We start from the raw sequence: 19,712 nt of genomic DNA, 5'->3' as shown, positions 1-19,712 counted from the left end.
ATCTGTGGTGGATTTTTTGTTGTTGTTGTTGTTGCTGCTGCTTCTTGTTGTTGTGAATTTATTTGATTTTGCTGTTGTATTAATATTGGTGGAAACATGAGGGTTTTAGATATGACCCTACTTATTACACAGGATTCAGCTGAGTGATTATCAGGAAAATGCAGGAAAATTAGCCTTAGACACAGCCTTTACCTCTTCAGAGTGAGCATTATCAGAAAATACAGAGAAATAAGCCTGAGAGATAGCACTTGCATCTTCCTAAATAGGGACAGGAATCTCACACCTTCTCAGTCCACTGTTCTCTTCTAAGCAGAAACCATGTACCCAGAAGGGACCCTTTGATCCTCTGTCCCAGAAAACCTCCTGACAAAGCAGCTGTAGAAGCAGAAGCTACCTGTGGGTGAGGAGGTCCGGAAGTGCCACATGCCAGAGATTCTGAAGTCAAGCAGAGAACAAAGTGGGGAGAGGAGAGGAGAGGAGAGAGAGAGAGAGAGAGAGAGAGAGAGAGAGAGAGAGAGAGAGAGAGAGAGAGAGGGATGGGAGATGGGCAAGGCCCTTTTAAAAGGGAATGTAGTGAATGTGCACAGGTGGTACTCCTAGTGACCACAGCTGAGGGCATATCCTGTCAGAACCCCAAGGGAAGGCCAGTACAGAATGCTAACAGCCTCGAGTAAGACTACTTCATCATGGGATCATAATGTGACCTGCCTTGGGTAGAGCCTGAGTTAACAGGTTAGAATATTCCATTTACCAGGCATTAGAATGCAAGCTAACTTCTAGCCAAGGAGCAAAGATATAGAATGAGAACCCAGTTAGAAATGTCTGCTATGCCAGCTGCAAGTTTATGCACAAATATTTAGTAAAACTACGATGAGGAAGATGTTACAGGAATCCCTACAGCAGCAGAAGTGGTGGAGATTTTCATCCTTCAGTGAACTTTAGACATTACAACAGTAAAAGCCCCCAACCAAACCCAGATTTATAAGTAGTATTTTATGAACAATTTAAAAAAGTCATAGGAAAGAACATTTAGGAACAAACACAACTTGCCTGTATGTGTAATAATCACCATTCAATATGAATACTAAGAGACAAATCCCAGAACTCAGAGTTGAAATAGGACGCAAATGTGAGGTCAGCCTGAGTTCACACAGTGAGTTCAAAGATAACCTGTATTACATAGCAAGACTCTATCTTCAAAACACAACCAATTAGACAAATAAAGCAAGGGAAAAACAAAGCAAAACAAAAAATTGTACAAATAAACAGTTTACTTAGCCAAACCAAACAGTTCACCTACACCCCTTAGATGGCCTAGATACTGGAATTGCTATGTTAGTATCTAAAACACTTATAGTATTGTTGGGAGAAATCATTCTGTCAATAGCTTTGGGGTACCAACCTTAAGGCATGGTTTCTTGTCTGCAGACGGGATGGATTCAGAGGAGAGACAGAGAGAGGAGAGTTCCTGAGCTCTCTTGGGTGGTGAAGACTGGGTCAGGCTATGTGAAGCAGCTTGGGGTTGGTTCCCAGCTCCCTTGGGCAAAACGATACAGGACAAGGTATATTCAATTTCAGAATCCTTCTGTTTTGCCCAAGGGAGCTGGGCACCGACCACATGCCACTTCACACTGCCTGACCCAGTCTTCACCATCCAAGAGAGCACTCGACCTCTCTCTCTCCTCTGAAGCCATCAATTCTGCAGACAAGAAACCACATGCTAAGGCTGGTACCCTAAGGCTATTGGATGAATGAGTTTCTACAACAATAGTTTGTATGTCAAGAGATCTATCAACAAGTTGGTTGACATGCAAGAATTGGTGGGGAATTTGAGTGAAAAAATAGAAATTACAAATAGAGAACATTACTAAAATTCTTCAGTATCTGGGCTGAAGTTGCATCAGTAGAATATTCAAATATTCAAGGTAAAATCTCAGTTGAAGGAAAAACAACAAAATATCTCACAGGTATGGACCATTATCAAATGCATTAATAAATACGCATTAGGAAGGGGTACAAAAATGAAAGAGAATAAATGAGTTAAGAGAAAAGTTAACTCTGAAAAGTGCATCTAAGCACTTCATGGTGGAACTAACTACTAACTGTTAAGAGGAAATCTTGAAAGCAGTGGAAGAAAATGAATAATTATAAGGAGAGTATTTTAAGAATTACCAAGATTTGTCAGTAACTTTGTCAACCAAAGAAAAAATGAAATTATGTCTTTAAACTTCTACAAATACTATCAACTACTCTCAGGAGGATTTTATATCCAGAGGAAGTACAGAGTATCAATCGATAGATAAGATGCTTCTTTTCCAGATCAGAAAATTTCCCCATTACTATAGTAGTGATACTAAATTTTGTAAAAATATAGTCTATACTTCATTGTTGCTGCTGTTAGTGAAAGCAGGCTGTGAATTCTTCAGTCTTTTAGTGCAGACTCAATACCTGAGACTCTCCAGTCTCCTAGGCATTTAGTAGTGAATTGGGACTGTTGAAGTATCCCTCTTCATGGATTGGAAACAGCTCTCTTCCAGTGTAAAGATAGATTAATACTTATTTCTTATTGTTGAGACAATCTAATAAATATCTCTCAGTGATATTTTCTTTGTTATGTTCCTCTGGAGAATCCAGCCTAGTACAATGTTCTTAATGTATACATATAGTCTGAAATAATTAATTCACTTATGTTGACATAATATTCAACAAAGTTGGCCTCTTAACTTCACCTAGTTATTGGATGTAATAATATCATTTTCTTTATGTAACATATCGACTCTATCAAGCCTCCACAGAATTCTAGTAGTATTTCAGAAGGATGGCCTCAAGGTAAGATATTTGCAAACTTCTAGATCCAGAATGGTGTGATCTTTAGTCATTCTTGTGAGACAGATGAATTTTGACTGGGCAAAGTTTATGATTTCATAGTTGCAGCAAGGAAAAAAATCTCTTGAGATACATTTTGCTAAATACTGCATTGTTCTATTTAGGTTTCTATTGATGTGTTAAGACCATAACTAAAGCCACTTGGGGGAGGAAAGAGTTTGTGTTACATATCCCAACTCACAGTCCTTTGAGGGACTCCAGGGCAGGAAGAAATCAAGACAAGAACCTGGAGACAAGAACTGAAGCAGAGACCATGCAGGGATGCATTTACTGGCTCACTCTCCAAGGCTTGCTCAGTCTGCTTTTGTATACACCCAAGGTTGAACTCCTTATCCTTTGGCTTCTGGATCCTAAGGGCAGGGATTATAGACAAGTAGCAAGATACTTCATAGAGCACATGGGTTTTGAAGTGAGACCTAGCCAGTCTTGATAAGTAAGCAATCTTTTTAATGTCACTTTATCCTGACTTGGGTGTTGATGGAGCAGGGGGCTGATTTTCAATTGGGTCAGTAATATTTAAAACAGGGATGGCAGGCATTATTTGCAGTAACAGTAACAACAGCACAGGAACAGTGGATTCAACTCTTAAACATCGACATTTCCATATGGGTTGCTATTTATAATTGGAACATTACTGTCAAACTCTTAAATGGAGTCTGTTCTTGAGTACAAGTCTGCTCTGATTTGCTTTGAATGAGTAGAATCTGACAAAGAGCATGATAAGTCACTTTTAAGTGAATTTACTGAATTCCATAATACTAAATTTTTTCCCTTGCCAGCAGACAATTTCAGTTGCCTTCATGGCTTCCATATGGCAATGGGTTTTGGTAGCATTGACCAAAAATGAAGGGTAGCATTCAACCAACAATCAGCTGATAAACCGTATTCTCAGTTGACAATAAGTAGTGGTGCTTAGCCAAATTTTTTGTATAGTCAAGGATCCCTGCCCAAAGAATGGTGCCACTAATGGGGGGTCCTTTGCAACCACTGAACTGAGTCTTGACAACAGTCATTGACATTGGAAATCAATCCCTCCTTGGGTAGGTTTTCAGAGATCATTGATCCTGCTTGGAAAACTTGATGGCAACAATGTGAGAAACCTTGAGATATAAGATTGTGTCCTGGAACTTGAGTCAAAACAAATCTTTTTACCTTAAGTTGCTTTTGTCACTAATCATTGCAGATCAAGTTTTCCATCTATGAAGGATTATCTTGATTAGGTTAAGGTGAGAAGACCCCCCATTAGTGGCACCATTCTTTGGGCAGGGATCCTTGACTATACAAAAAATTTGGCTAAGCACCACTACTTATTGTCACTGCTGACAGTGGAACTAGCTCCCTCAACTGCTATTGCCATGAGTTTTCCCACATGAGATTGTGTCCTGGAACTGAGTCAAAGTCAACCTTTTCTACCTTAAGTTGCTTTTGTATTTTACCACAGCAAAAGAAAAAATAATGTCTTAGTCTTTTTAATTTTCTTATACATGGTCTCTCTATTTTTCCCCTTTCTTTGCTGTTTTTATCCACTCTAATCATTGCAAATCATGGATACCACATTGTCACCATGCATTTATTTTGCATTGTTCTTTTCAACTCAGTGAACATTTGAAACTTCATCTTCATTTTGGCAGTAAGAGAAGTCCTAATTTTTTATTTCAAAACACACTGTTACGTTGAAATTCTTTCTGATTCTAATGTCAGAATCAAATGTTATCCTTTATGTTGCTTCACCAAGCATACTGGTCTTCTTTTTTTCTTTAGAGCCTCTTTGTAAATTATTATGTGTTAAGCTGGGCATGAGAATGTGTGCTTCAAGGTAAGAAATTACTCTTTTCTTCTATCCAGGGACTAACACTAAATTTATCAAGTACTGCCTCACTATCTACTTGATTCCAATCTATCTTCGAAACCTAAAGTAAAAAATTTGCACCATTAAGATAAAGAGATGCTTTACTTTAAGGTAACAAATAAACACATGCTTTGTGTAGTTGTTAGAAAGTCAATTTTAATGAATCAAGTATACCAGCTGGAACCAAGTTCCCTAAGCAATCCAACAATGATTTCTCAACCTTCTTTTCTCCAAGCTTTTCTCTACCTGACAGAATTGAGAACTTGTAACATTTAGTTCAATTTGCCTTCTGCTCAGAAGTAATTTGTTGCAAAACCAGTAACTTGAACAATGAGAATGTTCACAAATCTTCTTTTAGGAGTTCTTAGATTATAAAGTTTTATTTCTTCACTTTCCAAGTTATGATTGGAAAGTTATTTTGTATTGGTTTGTTTTAACCTTTTTCTTCTTCTTACATACTCACACATGTATTTGTTTATATGTATGCATCGGAGGGTAGGAGTCATCAATGAGAACCAACACACAATTTCTCTCTCTGAGGTCAGGTGATGTTACTTAATACTGTACATTCTAAATCCATCCTTTGTCCTGCAAATCTTGTGATTTCATTTTTCTTTAGAGCTTAATAGTATTCCATTTTCCATATCTGCATGATTTTTCTCATCCATTCATCTGTTGGTGAACACCTAGATTGTTTCAATTTTCTTGCTGTAGTGAATAGAATAGCAATAAACATGGGGGTACAGATATCTCTGTGATCGTGTATGGAGGTCTCTGGGTGTATTCCCATGAGTGAAATGGCCAGGGCATATGATAACTCATTTTTATAATTTTTGAGGAATCTCCAAACTAATTTCCACAGTAGCTATATTAATTTTCACCCATACCAACACTGAATAAGTTCCCTTTCTACTGAATATCTGACATTTGCTGTCAGATTTCTTGATGATACCCATAATGAATGGGGTCATATGGTATCTCAAAGTAATCTTAATTTGCATTTTCTTGATAGCAAAGGATGTTGAATACTTCTAAAAATAATTATTGGCTCAGTGCTTGTCTGTTGAAAGCTGTCTATTCAATTCACTAGCCTATTTGTTGATTGGATGTCTCATTTTCCTGATATTTAGTTTCTGCAATTATTTATAAGTTTCAGATATTAGGGCCCTGTCAGGAGTGTGGAAGGTAACTATTCTCTCTCTCTGTGGACTGTCTGTGTGTGATGATAGGTTCATTTGCTGAGATGTATTTCATATCTGCTGATACTTGAGGCTAATTCCTGTGTTATTACCTACCCCACCATCTTAAGGGGTATTGTCTAAGTTTTCAGAATTTCAGGTTTTAAGTTAAGTTTTTGAACTATTTTGAATTGAACTTTTCATAATATGAAAGATATGGATATAGTTTCATTCGTCTGCAATTGAGTATGCAGTTTTACCAGCACTGTTTGTTGAATAGGTCATCTTTAATTTTTCAATATATATGTTTTCCGCCTCTGTCAAAACTTAGATGGATATAGCCTTGTCTTTTAACTGCTAGGTGCTCTATTTTATTCCATTGGTCTACCTTTTTGATTTATGTCATCACCAGGTTGTCATCTTTATCACTATAAGTCTGCACTATAGCCTGGCAGTGGTGGCACATGTCTTTAATACCAGCACTTGGGAGGCAGAGGCAGGCTCCAAAGGTACATAGAGAAACCCTGTCTGGAAAAACTAAAAAGAAAACAAAACAAAATTTGAGGTTAGATATTGTAATACCTCCAACCACATTCTTACTCCTTTAGCTATTCTTGGTCTTTTGTGGTTCTAGATGAAGTTTTGGATTGGCATTTTTCCCTAAAGCTGTGAAATGTGACATTATAATTTTGAATAGTATTGCATTCCATTTTTAGATTAATTTTGGTAGTATAACCTTTTTCACAATATTGTTTCTGCCAGTTTAATAAATGGAAAGTCTTTTGGTCAGCTTGTGTCTTCATTGATTCCCTTTTCCTTTTTTGTTTTTTCAGTTTTCATTCTAAAGGCCTTTCCCTTTTTTGGTTAGATCCATTCTCAGAAGTATATTTATGGAGTTATTTTTAATGGAATATGTTTGTTAATTTCTTTGTCTGAGAGTGCATTCTTAACATATATGAAGTCTCCTAGGTTTTTTTTTTAAATAATGATTCTGCATCCTGTAACGTTACTGTAAGTACTCAATAGGTATAAATATTTTCTAGCAGATTCTATAGGGTCTCTAAAGTTTTCCTTGTGAATTTTATTTCCATATAAGCAATAAACATCATTCTTTGTTTATTTGAATCACAGATAATGGCTTATGTCAACTTGTTTAAAAAATCTTTAAAAGTTAAAATATTCATAATCTAAAATATAATTAGGTTGTTTTTTTCTGAAAACAAAATAGTCATTTGGCCAGGCATTGGTGGCGCATGACTTTAATCCCAGCACTCGGGAGACAGAGGCAGGGGGATCTCTGTGAGTTCGAGGCCAGCCTGGTCTCCAGAGCGAGTGCCAGGATAGGCTCCGAAGCTACACAGAGAAAAACAAACAAACAAACAAACAAAAAAACAGTCTTGAAAAACCAAAAAAAGGTCATTTGATGTGCTTTTCTTAATTAATATTAGCGTTTAAAATTGAACAAATCTTCTCATCTAAAAAAAGAGCATAGATTAGAAAATAGTAAGAAAGCACACAATAATATCAAGTGAGTGCTTGGATATTTAAACTTTGCAGGTTCTTTTCAAATGTTAGCATGCAAAAGGTACACTACGCCAAAGGCATGACCTTTAATTTTGAGCAAAGATGTGACAAATTGCATGAGCAGCTGCACCTTAGTCTTCTGGAAGATCATCCATTCTAAAACATTCTAAAACAGTAGTTTTGATACCTTGAATATTAGCTTTTCTTATGAAACTGGAAATATGCTTTAAGATTTCAAACATTAATTGAAGGAAAGTTTGAATAGAGCTACATATGAAGACTGAATGATTTTGGACTAAATATTTAACTTTATTTAAAATTGTAAAAGTATATATGTCCTCTAATTATATTTACCAAACTCTTACTTATTCAGAAGATATACAGTTATAAAATTCAGGCAATGAATTGAATGTTTCACTGTTTTTCTCCAAACTTGTTTTATACATCTTACCAAAGAACAGTGGCAGGAGATTATAACCTTAAAAATTGAATATGTTAGGGGTACTCAGTCTTCTTAAGTGGCTTAGGGTTGTTATCAGAGGAGGGTGACATTTGTGAAGGGGGAACAGGTGTTGTCCTTTCTCTTTCTGTTTTACTAATACACACCAACACATGCACACACACACACACACACACACACACACACACACACACACACACACACCCCACAAACTGTTTCATCATGTGTGGTTTGACATGCTTTGACACAGTAAGGTTGCATAAACACACACACACACACACACACACACACACACACACACACACACACACATACACACACACCACACAACTGTTTCATCATGTGTAATTTGACATTCTTTGACACAGTAAGGGTGGCTCAAGCAAATTTAAATTAATTGAGTCATGCTCAAGTAATTTGAGCATGACTATTACTGTGACAAATTAATTTTCTTCAAAAGTCTTTAGTGCTGTAGCAGAAAACACTGTAAGATAATGTTTTCTAAACACAATAATCTCAGTGAATAGCGACATACATGATATTGTGAAGGTATAGCTAGATAATAGATCAATGAAAGACCTGTCTTGCTCAGAGGTTAATAGAATTAATGCTGTACAAATAATCATCTTACCAAAAATAATCCACACACTCAGCATAACTCCAAACAAATTCCCATTGCATTCGTCTCAGAAATAGAAAAAAAAAAAAAACACTTGAGTTCATAAGGATTACAGAAACTCCCAGATAGCCAAAGCAATGTTGAACATAAAGCACAATGTTGGAGGATCACCAGATTTCAAGTTATGTTACAGATTTATAATAATATAAACAGTATGCTACTAGTACAGAAAACAGATATATAGATCAATGAAAGAAAACAGAAGACCCAAACATGAGTACATATAACCATAGCCATCTTGTATTTGACAAACATACCAAAAATACACACTGGAAAAAAAAGTAGCATCTTCAACAGGTGGTAGTGGGAAAACTGGATGGCCATATGAAGAAGGATGAAATTCAACCATATGTATCACTCTGCACAGAAATCAATATCAGATGGAGCAAAGAACCCCAAATAAGCTCAAAATGATGAAAATGCTGGAAAAATACATAGGCAGTATCTTATGATGATAAGACAGGTGAACATAGGCATAAGAAAGGACTTTTTGAATAGGATTCCATTCTGTCAGCAATGAAGGTCAACACTGACAAATAGGACTTGTGGAACTACAAGGTTTCTGCAATGTAAAGGATACCACTGAGTGAAAGAAAGTTCACAGAATGGGAGAATCTTTGCCTGTTCTAAATCTAATAGAGAAAAAATATCCAGAATTAGTTAAAGAACTAAAAAAATAAAAATAATCAAGAAATCAAATGACCCAATTAAAAATGTGATATGAATCTGAACAAAAGAGTTCTCAAGATAAGAAAAATGGCTAAGAAATACTTCTAAAAGTGGTCAATATCCCTACCAACTAGGGAAACATATGTTTAAAAAGCTTATCACAGCCAAAATGGCTAATGTTAAGAAAACAACTGGCAAATAAAGTTGGTAAGGATGTAGGGTAAAGAGAACTCATGTTCACTATTTGTAGGACTGTAACTGGTCCAGTCATCATGGAAACAAGTCTGGAGAATTATAAAAAGAATGAAAGTAGATCTAATGTTTGAACAATCTATAGAACTCCTTGTTTTAAGTCTAGTGGACTTCATGTCCTACTCTACAGACACTGAGCCATATTCATTGCTGTCCTATTCACAACAACTAAGAAATGGAAACAACCCTAATGTCTGTCAACTCATGAAGGGAGGGAGAAAATGTAGTACATATGCACTATGAAATATTATCCAGCTGTAAAGAGTAATGCAATTTACAGGTGAATGGGTGGAACTAGAACATACAATATTGAGTGTGGTCACCCAGACCCAGGAAGACAAATGTCACATATTCTTTCATATTTGTGAATCTTTAGATGTGAATATACAAGCTGGAATAACCATAGAAACAGGAACTTAGTAAAAAGGGACATGGCAGGGGGAGTGTTTCAGAGTAGACCGAGAAAGAGGGAATAATAGGATACAGGTGCTATGAAGAGGAAAAGGGAGGAATTTTCTGGGGTGGAGGAAGGGATAGCTATACTGAGTAGGAGGGAGGGACATACTGAGGTAGAGAGATGGAAAAGTGATGAAGAACACTAAGGATGGCTGCAAAAGTTATTATTACATGTTTGAAATACAAATACAACATATAAGAGTATGTGAATTAAATGTACACAAACAATTTAAATGATGTTATAGAGTGTAGCGCTATGGGTAATAATGCTCACCCTCAAGAGCCATTGACTATCTAACAATAACTCCAAAGCTAGCCAAGAGAAATAACCTTTTGAGTTCTTGATTAGGGATATACAACAGAATCCTGAAATTATATTGGTTATTTCTGTGTTTCTTTGTTGCCTCCCATGACTTGGAAGTAAGACCCTATTGCTGAAGAAATCACACACCTTGGACACATGACTTGGAGAATTTGAACTTGAAATTATTTGGAATCCTTCTCCGTGAGGACTGGCTTTCATGGTATCAGAAGTGCTATACAAGCTTCCAAGGGAGCAGAGAAATGAAAAATTCCTACCAACAACAAAGCTTATAAATCACACCAATTACAAGCATGGCAAGATACATGCAAAGGTGCAGTAGTACTAGGCACTTATAACTTGAGGACCACATCTACCTAATTAAACTGAAGACTGTCTCAATAAGGGGGAAATCATGCCTGGAGCTGTAAATACAGCCACGACCTGTGAGGACATGGAACTTAGAGGAGAACTGAATGTCACTAACTCAGTGTCTTGGTCGGATTTTCTATTGCTGTGAAGAGATACCATGACTACGGCAACTCTCATTAGGAAAAAAAAAATGCTTCACGGGGCTTGTTTATGGTTTCATAGCTTCAGTCTATTATTGTTATGGCAGGGAGCATGGTGGCATGCAGCTAGATATAGTGCTGGAGGAGTAGCTGAGGGTCCTACATCTTGCAGGCAACAGGAACAGGACTGTGACACTGGGCAATATCTTGAGCATAGGTAACCTCAAAGCCCAACACCACAGTGACACCCTTCCTCCAACAAGGCCACAACTACTCCAAGGACAAGTGCTCTGATAGGTTATCTAATCCTAAATGGTTAGCCCTAAAACTATGCATATATGAACAACACTAAATGTCTCAGCAATTGTGTGTTGGAATAGTTAATAAGAGGTGGTCATGAAGTTGAGAAGGAATGAGTGGAGACATGGAATTAGTAGGAAGAAGGAGAAGGAAGGGTGGAAATGAAATAACTACAGTGATCATGTATAAAATACTCAGAAATAATAAAATAAATTTGTTGGGGCATGCCTTTAATCCCAGCACTCGGAAGGCAGAAAGTAGAGGCAGGCAGATCTCTGTGAGTTCGAGACCATCCTGGTCTACAAGAACTAGTTCCAGGACAGCCTCCAAAGCCACAGAGAAACCCTGTCTTAAAAGAAAAAAATAAAATAAAAAATAAAAAAAATTAAAAAAAATGGGTACTCGAGATTGAGATTTCTTGGTTTAAAATTCTACCTGTATTCCTCACCATTGATTCTGGAGAGGCTAATTGTTCCAGCTGTGCTCTTTTGCATATCAGAAATACCGAGAGAAAAATATAAAACTTGGTAGTTTTCAAAGTAGAAATGATCTCCAGAAATATCAAAAAAAAAAAAAACTTTGAAAGGTCATGAAAAGAGTTATGATCAGGAGAAATCCTAAGGGAAATTTAAATTTTAATATTTCTCAAAACATCACTAACATTTAAAAATATACATAATTTTTATTAATGAAATTTACATCCAGACCATGGTTTCCCCTCCCTCCTCTCCTCCTATTCCTTCCCTCTACTTCATCTCTACCTTCCCTTCCAGTCTTCCTCCATTTCTGTTCAGAAAGGGGCAGGTCTCTCATGGATCTCAACAAGATATGTACAAAAATTGTCAATTTTTCTTATCCACAATTTTATTTTAAAAATCTATATTTTAATAAAGAGTGTGACCACTAATTTTTTATATCATCTTGAAACACCTGTGAAGAAGGACCCTCAAATCAGAAATTGTCTCCATCGGATTGGCCTTTAAACTTGTCAGTGAGATATTTTATTGATTGTTGGTTGCTATAGGTGGGCCCGGGCCACTGTAGGCATTACCATTTTAGGGCAGGTATAAGCAAGGTGACACAAGCATGGAAATGATCCTGGAGCAACATTCATCTATGCTTTCTGTTGTAATTTTAGAAAAACACCACTCCAGAGAAAGGCACCATGTGACAGGGTCCAAGCAGAGGGTTTATTTGTTTATTTATTTTTAAAATCAAAACAAGCTTGTTTTACCTGTCCATCCCAGTTCCCTCTCCCTGCCCTCCTCCCCTTCCCCTCCCACCAACGCCCTATCCCATCCCATTTCTGCTCCCCAGGGAGGTTGAGACCTTTCATGGGGGAATCTTCAGAGTCTGTCATAGTTGGAGCACAGCCTAGACACTCCCCAGTGTGTCTAGGCTGAGAGAGTATCCCTCTACGTGGATCAGGCTCCCAAAGTCCATTCCTGTACTAGGGATAAATACTGATCCACCTACCAGAGGCCTCATAGATTAATTCTTGCATTGACTTTCTTCAATAATAGGGTATTACCTATAGTCCAAACAAACTCTTCCTACCCCAAGCTGTGTTTTGTTACAACACAGAAGCAAACTACATTAGTGGTCAAGATTTTTGAATAAAATAACCCAAACAATAGTTGATTTTTTGACATGCATATAAATTTAGATATATTCCAAGGTCTAATGACTTAGAATACATTTCAAATATGCATTAAATCATATATTACTGATTATGCTTGAATGCGTTAATGAAAATAATCATGACTCCAAAATTGTCTGCAAAAGCACAATAAAAGTCCATATTAGGCAGGATTATGATTATTAGTATATATTGTGAATATATAGCTTTTACTAGTATACTCTGTTTTAACTTTCCTTTCAATAGATATATATTTAGGATTCAAATTAACAGAAGTAATCCCTTCTCGACCTTTTGTCTAAGATCAAGTGTACTATCTGTTTTTATCAGTTTCATACCTGATATGTCCTCTCTCCAAGGACAATATATTAAATGGATTCCTGGAAGTAGGACTTGGAATAGGAGCTGGCTCTGTCCGCTCCATGAATTGACCTGGTATTGCAGAACCTCCAGGAACAGTGCACCAAAATAAACAATTAAACAAACAAACAAACAAGGAAAAAAACCAAACAGAAGCAGATGAAATTGAAGACTCACTACAATGGAAGAAAAGACATAGGTTACCCTACAGCATTTTCTTTACAAAGTTGCTTAAGCTTTACAATATATCATGCAGAGAAATTATGTTCTTCTCAGGCCTAATCATTGATACTTTACACAAGGAAACTGGTCTAAAGATAAAGCTGCTGAGGTGCTCACAAGGATTTAATTGGAATCTTCAATACATGAAATTTACCAACAAAGCTGGTGATGAGAGAATTAAAAAATTAAAGCTTGTGAAATTGGATGCAATTATTTTGAAGTCTGAGATAGTCACCAAGTCTTGTTTTATTTAATATGAAGAGTTTGGAGGGCTAGATCTGTATATGTACAGGAATCATAGTACAAACTTATGAATGATGAATATTCATTCAAGATGGTTCAAAGGGTTGTCCATTAATATAACATGGACTTCTGCATTTGTTATGATTATCAGAAGTGGAGAAGAGAAAATTTTTATTAAAATTTGAGATTTGAAAAATTCAACTTCATCACTAGCAGTGTTTATGTGAAGGGAATGAGCTAATTTAGTGAGAGTGTATTAGTATGGGAGAGTGTTATTTTAATGAATATAACATAGTATTGAATATGCATAAAATATTTGTAAAAGTTGCTGTCTTTTTAGTTACAAATTTTAATGCTTCAAATGTAGGAAATGAAGTTTTAAAGGCATTTTCTTACTTTCAAGAATTCTAGCATTCCTTGTATATATGGAAGAGGGAGGAAGACATTAACACATTTAAAGGCAAAACGATATTTCATGATAAGAAAATCTCATAGTACAAAAGGATAAAAAGGAGACTTATGATAGAGGGAAAATTACTAAAATGATTTCTAGTGATATTCTGCTATACTCATAGATTGGTGCCTGGCCCATTTGTCAAGAGAGAAGGGGGCAATACAAATTGGAGCTTTGGAACTCTTCATTGGGTCCATACCCTTGGAGCTCAGGAACCCCAAGGGAGAAGGGGAGGAAGAATTATAAGACCCAGAGGGGTCTAGAACACTAGGAGAACAGGAACCACAGAATCAACTAAGCAGGGCTCATAGAGAATGAAGCTGCAATCACAAAGCCTGCACGGGTCTGGGCTAGATACTAAGCATATATGTTATTGTTGTTAGCTTGTTGTTTTTGTAGGGTTCCTAACAGTGGGATTGAGGGGGAGGATATCTCTGCCTCTTTCATCTGCTCTTGGGACCCTTTTCTTCCTACTGGGTTTCCCCACTCAGACTTGATATGAGAGTTTATGCCTAGTCTTACTGTATCTTATTCTGCTGCATTCAGCTGAAATGCCCGGGAGGCCTGCTCTTTTCTGAAGGGAAAAAGAGAAGGAGTGGATCTAGGCAAGAGGGCAGGGGACTGGAAGAAGTGAAAGGAAGGGAAACGGAGATCAGGATATATTGAAAACAAAATGAAACAAAACAAAACAAATAAAATAAAATAAAAGTTCCCCTATCTCCAAAAAGGAGTATCTGACCCAGATTCTGGAAGATGAGCAGGTGCTTTCTTTTTATTTTAGAAGCACTATTATTTACATATGAATCCCCCCATTCCCTCACCCTTCTATCATCCCATGCTCCCCCCAACCCCCCAATGTACTCCACTCCCTCCCCAGGGATAGTGAGGTTTCACATCATTTGGGGGAGGGCCCAGGACCTCCTTCCTGTATCTGGGCTAGCAGGTGCTTTTAAAAACAAAGACAAGAGGGAAAGTGTCTTGGTCACATGAATCAGGAAGCATAAAAACATTTATGGAAATGAAACCACTTTTTCCACTAGGCTCTCCACTGGCTTCAAATTAATCCAAATATGCCTTCAGAATGTGCCAGAAATCAATTCAGGTCAGTATGAATTTTTCCCTGGAGTTGTCAATTGTGATTTTCAATAGACTTCCCAGTGTCTAAACTGTGTGAAGGCCATCTCACACTAGCTGTGGCCATAGTGTCTGAGATACATCATGTTGCCTGTTACATATGATGGAGAATAAATCAAAACTCATAGATTTTAGAAAGCATCAAATATTTCTGAAAATTAAATCATTAAATAACTCTATGTTATTCAATGTGACTCCATATACACAAATTACCAGATGAAGAAAATTTACTTCTATAGAAAGTACAGTCCTTGTAAGATTAACTTACCTTGGCCCTATACAGAACTGTTGGGACATCAGGTCTGAGATCTAATCCTTAGAAAGCCTTGCCTGCATGAATGATGTTGGCATTACTCACCAGCTTAAACTGTTGTAAATGCTTGTCTAAGCTGTATTCTGAATTATTGCTTCCTTTTATTAGAGTCTGGAATTTTTATGCTTGCAAAGAAGTGTATGTCTCTGTGACAAACCCCACCATGAACCAGGGAGTCTGAGTCTCATGGGTATTTCATGACAGAGGAATTAGGCTAATCTTGTGTGACTCCATTGGGCAAAGACCACTAGAAGCTTGTATGCGCCCTCCACACATCACTATCTGCACCTTTGCTTTTGTTGATATCACTGTGTTTCATTTCAAAATAATGAGTCATTGACACATGACTGCATGCTCAGCTATGATGTACTTCCTTCCCACAAATCTCCAGACCTGAGCATCATCTTGGAACTTCTTTTATAGAATACAGAATATTTTATCTTAATAGGAGAGTAGTTATTGTGAATGGACTAATTTGCCAACATGAATTAAATGGGGCCAGAGAGATGGCAGAGTGTGTAAAGTGTTATCTGTATTAACATGGCAAAATGCATTTCGAACCTTAGCACTCAAGTGAAAACTCCACTCCAAAGCACATGACTGTACCAAGTGTTGGAGACAGGGTTGGTAGGTGGATCTTGAGCTCTTGGTGGCAATACAGTCTATTTGAAGTGCTGAGTTTCAGGCTTCTTTAGAGTCCTTGTCTCATAAAATGAGGTGGTGAAGTAATAGAGGAAGGCTCTTGACCTCAAACTCCAGCATTGCAGCATGAAAAAATGGGTTTAATTAAAAATAATTTAAGATTAGGGACTCTAAAGGAGAATCTACTACTACTATTTTCCTAAAACAGGTGTGTAATTTCTAATTTCTGAGACTGAGCTCCACAATTCTGCCTATTGATTGGCTGTAGTTTTCTGAAGTCCTAATGCATACATCTACAAAGCACTCCCACACCTAAGACTCAGGGAACACTGTGCAAGAGGGGATAGGAAGAGTATAAGAGAAAGAGGATCAGAGAGTTTGCTGTGAGATTCTGTCTTCTAGTAGATGCTGAACTGTATCCTCTAAATTCTCACCAACACAACTGTCCAAATGTGAGCTGAACAGGGATGACACCAACAGGCATGCTAAACTGGATGAAGAAATGCCCATGAGGCCTGAACCCTACACAAAGAAATACAGGTAACTGAGTGAATCTGGGAACTGGCTCTCCTCAGGGAAGGGCACATCAGTTGGTTATCCAGTGTCAAATCATCATCCATGAAAACATACGTACAAATATCAGTATATAGTTATATTTAGAAATATCTTTGTATGTACATAAAAAGTTATGTGTGCAATGATAATTAATATAAAAAGAGGTCATGCACTTGAAAGAGAGTATAGAGGGGCACATGGGGATTTGGAGGGAAGGAAAGGAGAAACATACTTAAAATTAAAAAAATAATGAAAAATTGTAATTTCTGACTACATTCTAAATATTTATCCTTATACCTACAGAATGTAGCTGCCACTCCTCATTTATGGTGGATGGAGACAACTAAAACAACATACAACTGATCAAAATGCAAAGAAGATCTGATTGTGGGGTATCTAGCCTCAGTTGATGCATCTACAATACAACTCCTACACATAAAGTTTAGTGCATCTCAGAAGGGGGGCAGAAATATTGTAAGAGACAGAAAACTAGGACATCTGCTGTGAGACAGTTTCTTCTGTCCATGACAGGAAATCTGTAACCATAAAATATCAACAATATGGCTTCCAAAATATGACCCACACAGTGGCAACACCACTTGCCATGACTGTGGGTGAGGGAAATTTCACAATGTCTCACTCCTAGATGAAGAACTATAGACAAATAATGACTTCTGAGAAAAGAGACCTTTCCAGAAATAAGGCTTCTGATAGATTATCAGTTCCCAAGTTGTCATCCCTAAACATGCATGTATATGAAAATGCTATTGAAGTCACCTGTTTATTTATACATATGTGTCCATGTGTTTGTGTAAAAATAAAAGTATGCATGTGTGTAAAAATAATAATTGAAGAAGAGGCTATAAACTGGAGAGGAAATGGGAGGCACAAGGGGAGAGGTGGGGGTAGAGAAAATTAGAAATGGTAAAAATACAGTATTCATGTGTGAAATTTTCAAAACATTAGAAATTAACAAATAATTTAAGCTACACAATGAAGCTAGCATGAAAATGTGGACCTTGCCTACTTAAGTTGAGGAATGTAGTTAACATTAATCTTTTAGAAGAGAAGCAAGATAGTTGCCATCTACATTTATACTCAGGTTTAAGGGTATGAATAGGATCTGTTACTGAAGTAACTTTCATCTCATTGGGATGTAAAGTTTACTAGGGTATTTGAAGGCATCCCATTTGGAAAACAGGAAAAGGTCCATTTTGTGTTTGCTTATTTAGAGTTGGTACATCCTCATGTTATCTACTCTGTCAAGGAAATTTCATCCAAGACTAAGGGTAAATTTGCATTTTACAACATGATTTGACTCCTGTGTTGTCTCTTCTCATAATATCTTGTCTCATAGAATCATAGTGTACACTATTTAGTTCATTATTAGTATAAAACACTGGCGTTTCAGTTTGAAACTCCATCTGGGAAACTCTTGATCACAATTTGCATCTGAGACTTAGAGTAAAATCATTCATCCAATACCTACCTCATTGTCCATTGTGTCTATGGATTTTTGAAAGAAAATACAAAAATCAGAGTTAAGGTTATGTATTAGACAGAGAGAATAAATGTAAAAAGAAAATGCAGCCCTCAGAAAGAACCAAAAGTCACGAGGGATGACAGGTTTGATTAGAAATGTCAAAACCTGGTGGTGTCCTGCCAAGTGATGCCTGTAAGCTGTCATGTCAAAACATTATATTTCTAGTTTCATGAACTTCTGTGATCCCAAGATAAAATGCAATGAGCTATTTCACTAAATCAAATAATTTACTTTATGATAACATACACATTTGTGCATTTGAGACATATATTTTATTATTCATATTTGTAAAATCCTTAAAAATTTTAACACATATAGGTCCCATGATTTACTACTTTTAATTTATAATTAATTTAATTTAAAAGATAAGTTTACATATTTTTTTAACCCATGAAAAATCTGCATATTTCCTGGGATTTGCAGTGCAGTAGATTTAATGGTTCTGAAGGGAGGAAATGATGTGTAAAATAACCAAAATGTACAAATTTGGAGCTTACAGAAAACCATGTAATCTGTAACACACAGACATCATACTTTCCATTCGTTTTCCTAATTCTGTCTGGAAACACGCTAGTATCTGTCTGACACCCATACTGGCCTTATCGTCAAGGCACTGGAATGGCTGGAACTGATGAACCACGTTCTTCCCAGGCTATGCTAAGCTCTAATTAATAATTATGCACTGAGAAAGGATTATGCAATCTAGTGATTATGAAAATTTAGCTATCTTGATGATCAGACAGCTGATGGATCATTTTGGTGACAGAATTATTTTATTTCTGGCTATTTTCTCACCACTTATAGATGGGTACATGTTCTCATCAGATCTTTTTGCTGAGGTAGTGGAACTTGCAATATACTTTGGGATTTTGTTAGAAATGTATAATGAAGCCAGTATGTGTAGGTGGGCAGAATCTGCCTTGGGTATTCAATATGGGAATCAGATGGTATTGTCTTTATCTCCCCTACCAATAGAAATCCTAAAGGCAGTTGGTGGGTTGGCAAATTTCTAACCTCACAAACACTAAAGCAATACTATTTATTTCATGAGTGGCACTTATTATGTATGTCTATTTAGAAGATGTTCTGCCTTCAGGGCAAGAACTGTGTTTGGAGTTCCTTATGTGAAGTCAGTGATTATGGACACACACACACACACACACACACACACACACACACACACACACACACACACATCTTTGTGGGGGATAAAGAATGATAAGTGTGTTTCTGTATAAACAGGGTTTCAGAGAACATATCAATCCTTTAAACACCAGAAATATAAATTATGATGTTAACAAATCTATGCATATTCTTTAATCAGATATGGTGACATAATGAAATATCCCCAAAAGCACCAAAATGAAACTCACCCGGAATAAAGACCAAGTGAAGATAGTTCTGAATGAATTGAAATTAATCTATTAACACAAGTTGGAGGCTTAAAATAGTCAAAAGATCAAAGTAGAATTTCCCCAAGATCAAAGAAAAAGCCTGTGAAAAACTAATTTGGGGAAAGCATAAAATAACTTCAAAAACAG

General features: G+C 36.7%; 1 non-coding gene across 1 annotated transcript; it reads left to right on the top strand.

Annotated features, from left to right (window-relative positions):
* Positions 1 to 12,983: 12,983 nt before the first annotated feature.
* LOC113833962 lies at positions 12,984 to 13,174 on the top strand. Its single transcript, XR_003482164.1, has one exon. It is a non-coding gene; the product is annotated as a U2 spliceosomal RNA (small nuclear RNA).
* Positions 13,175 to 19,712: the final 6,538 nt, after the last annotated feature.

Source organism: Cricetulus griseus, chromosome 2, assembly GCF_003668045.3.
Source record: "Cricetulus griseus strain 17A/GY chromosome 2, alternate assembly CriGri-PICRH-1.0, whole genome shotgun sequence".
Classification (NCBI taxonomy): Eukaryota; Metazoa; Chordata; class Mammalia; order Rodentia; family Cricetidae; genus Cricetulus; species Cricetulus griseus.
The sequence above is the reverse complement of the archived record's forward strand: the minus strand, read 5'-3'. Positions and strand labels throughout refer to the sequence as shown.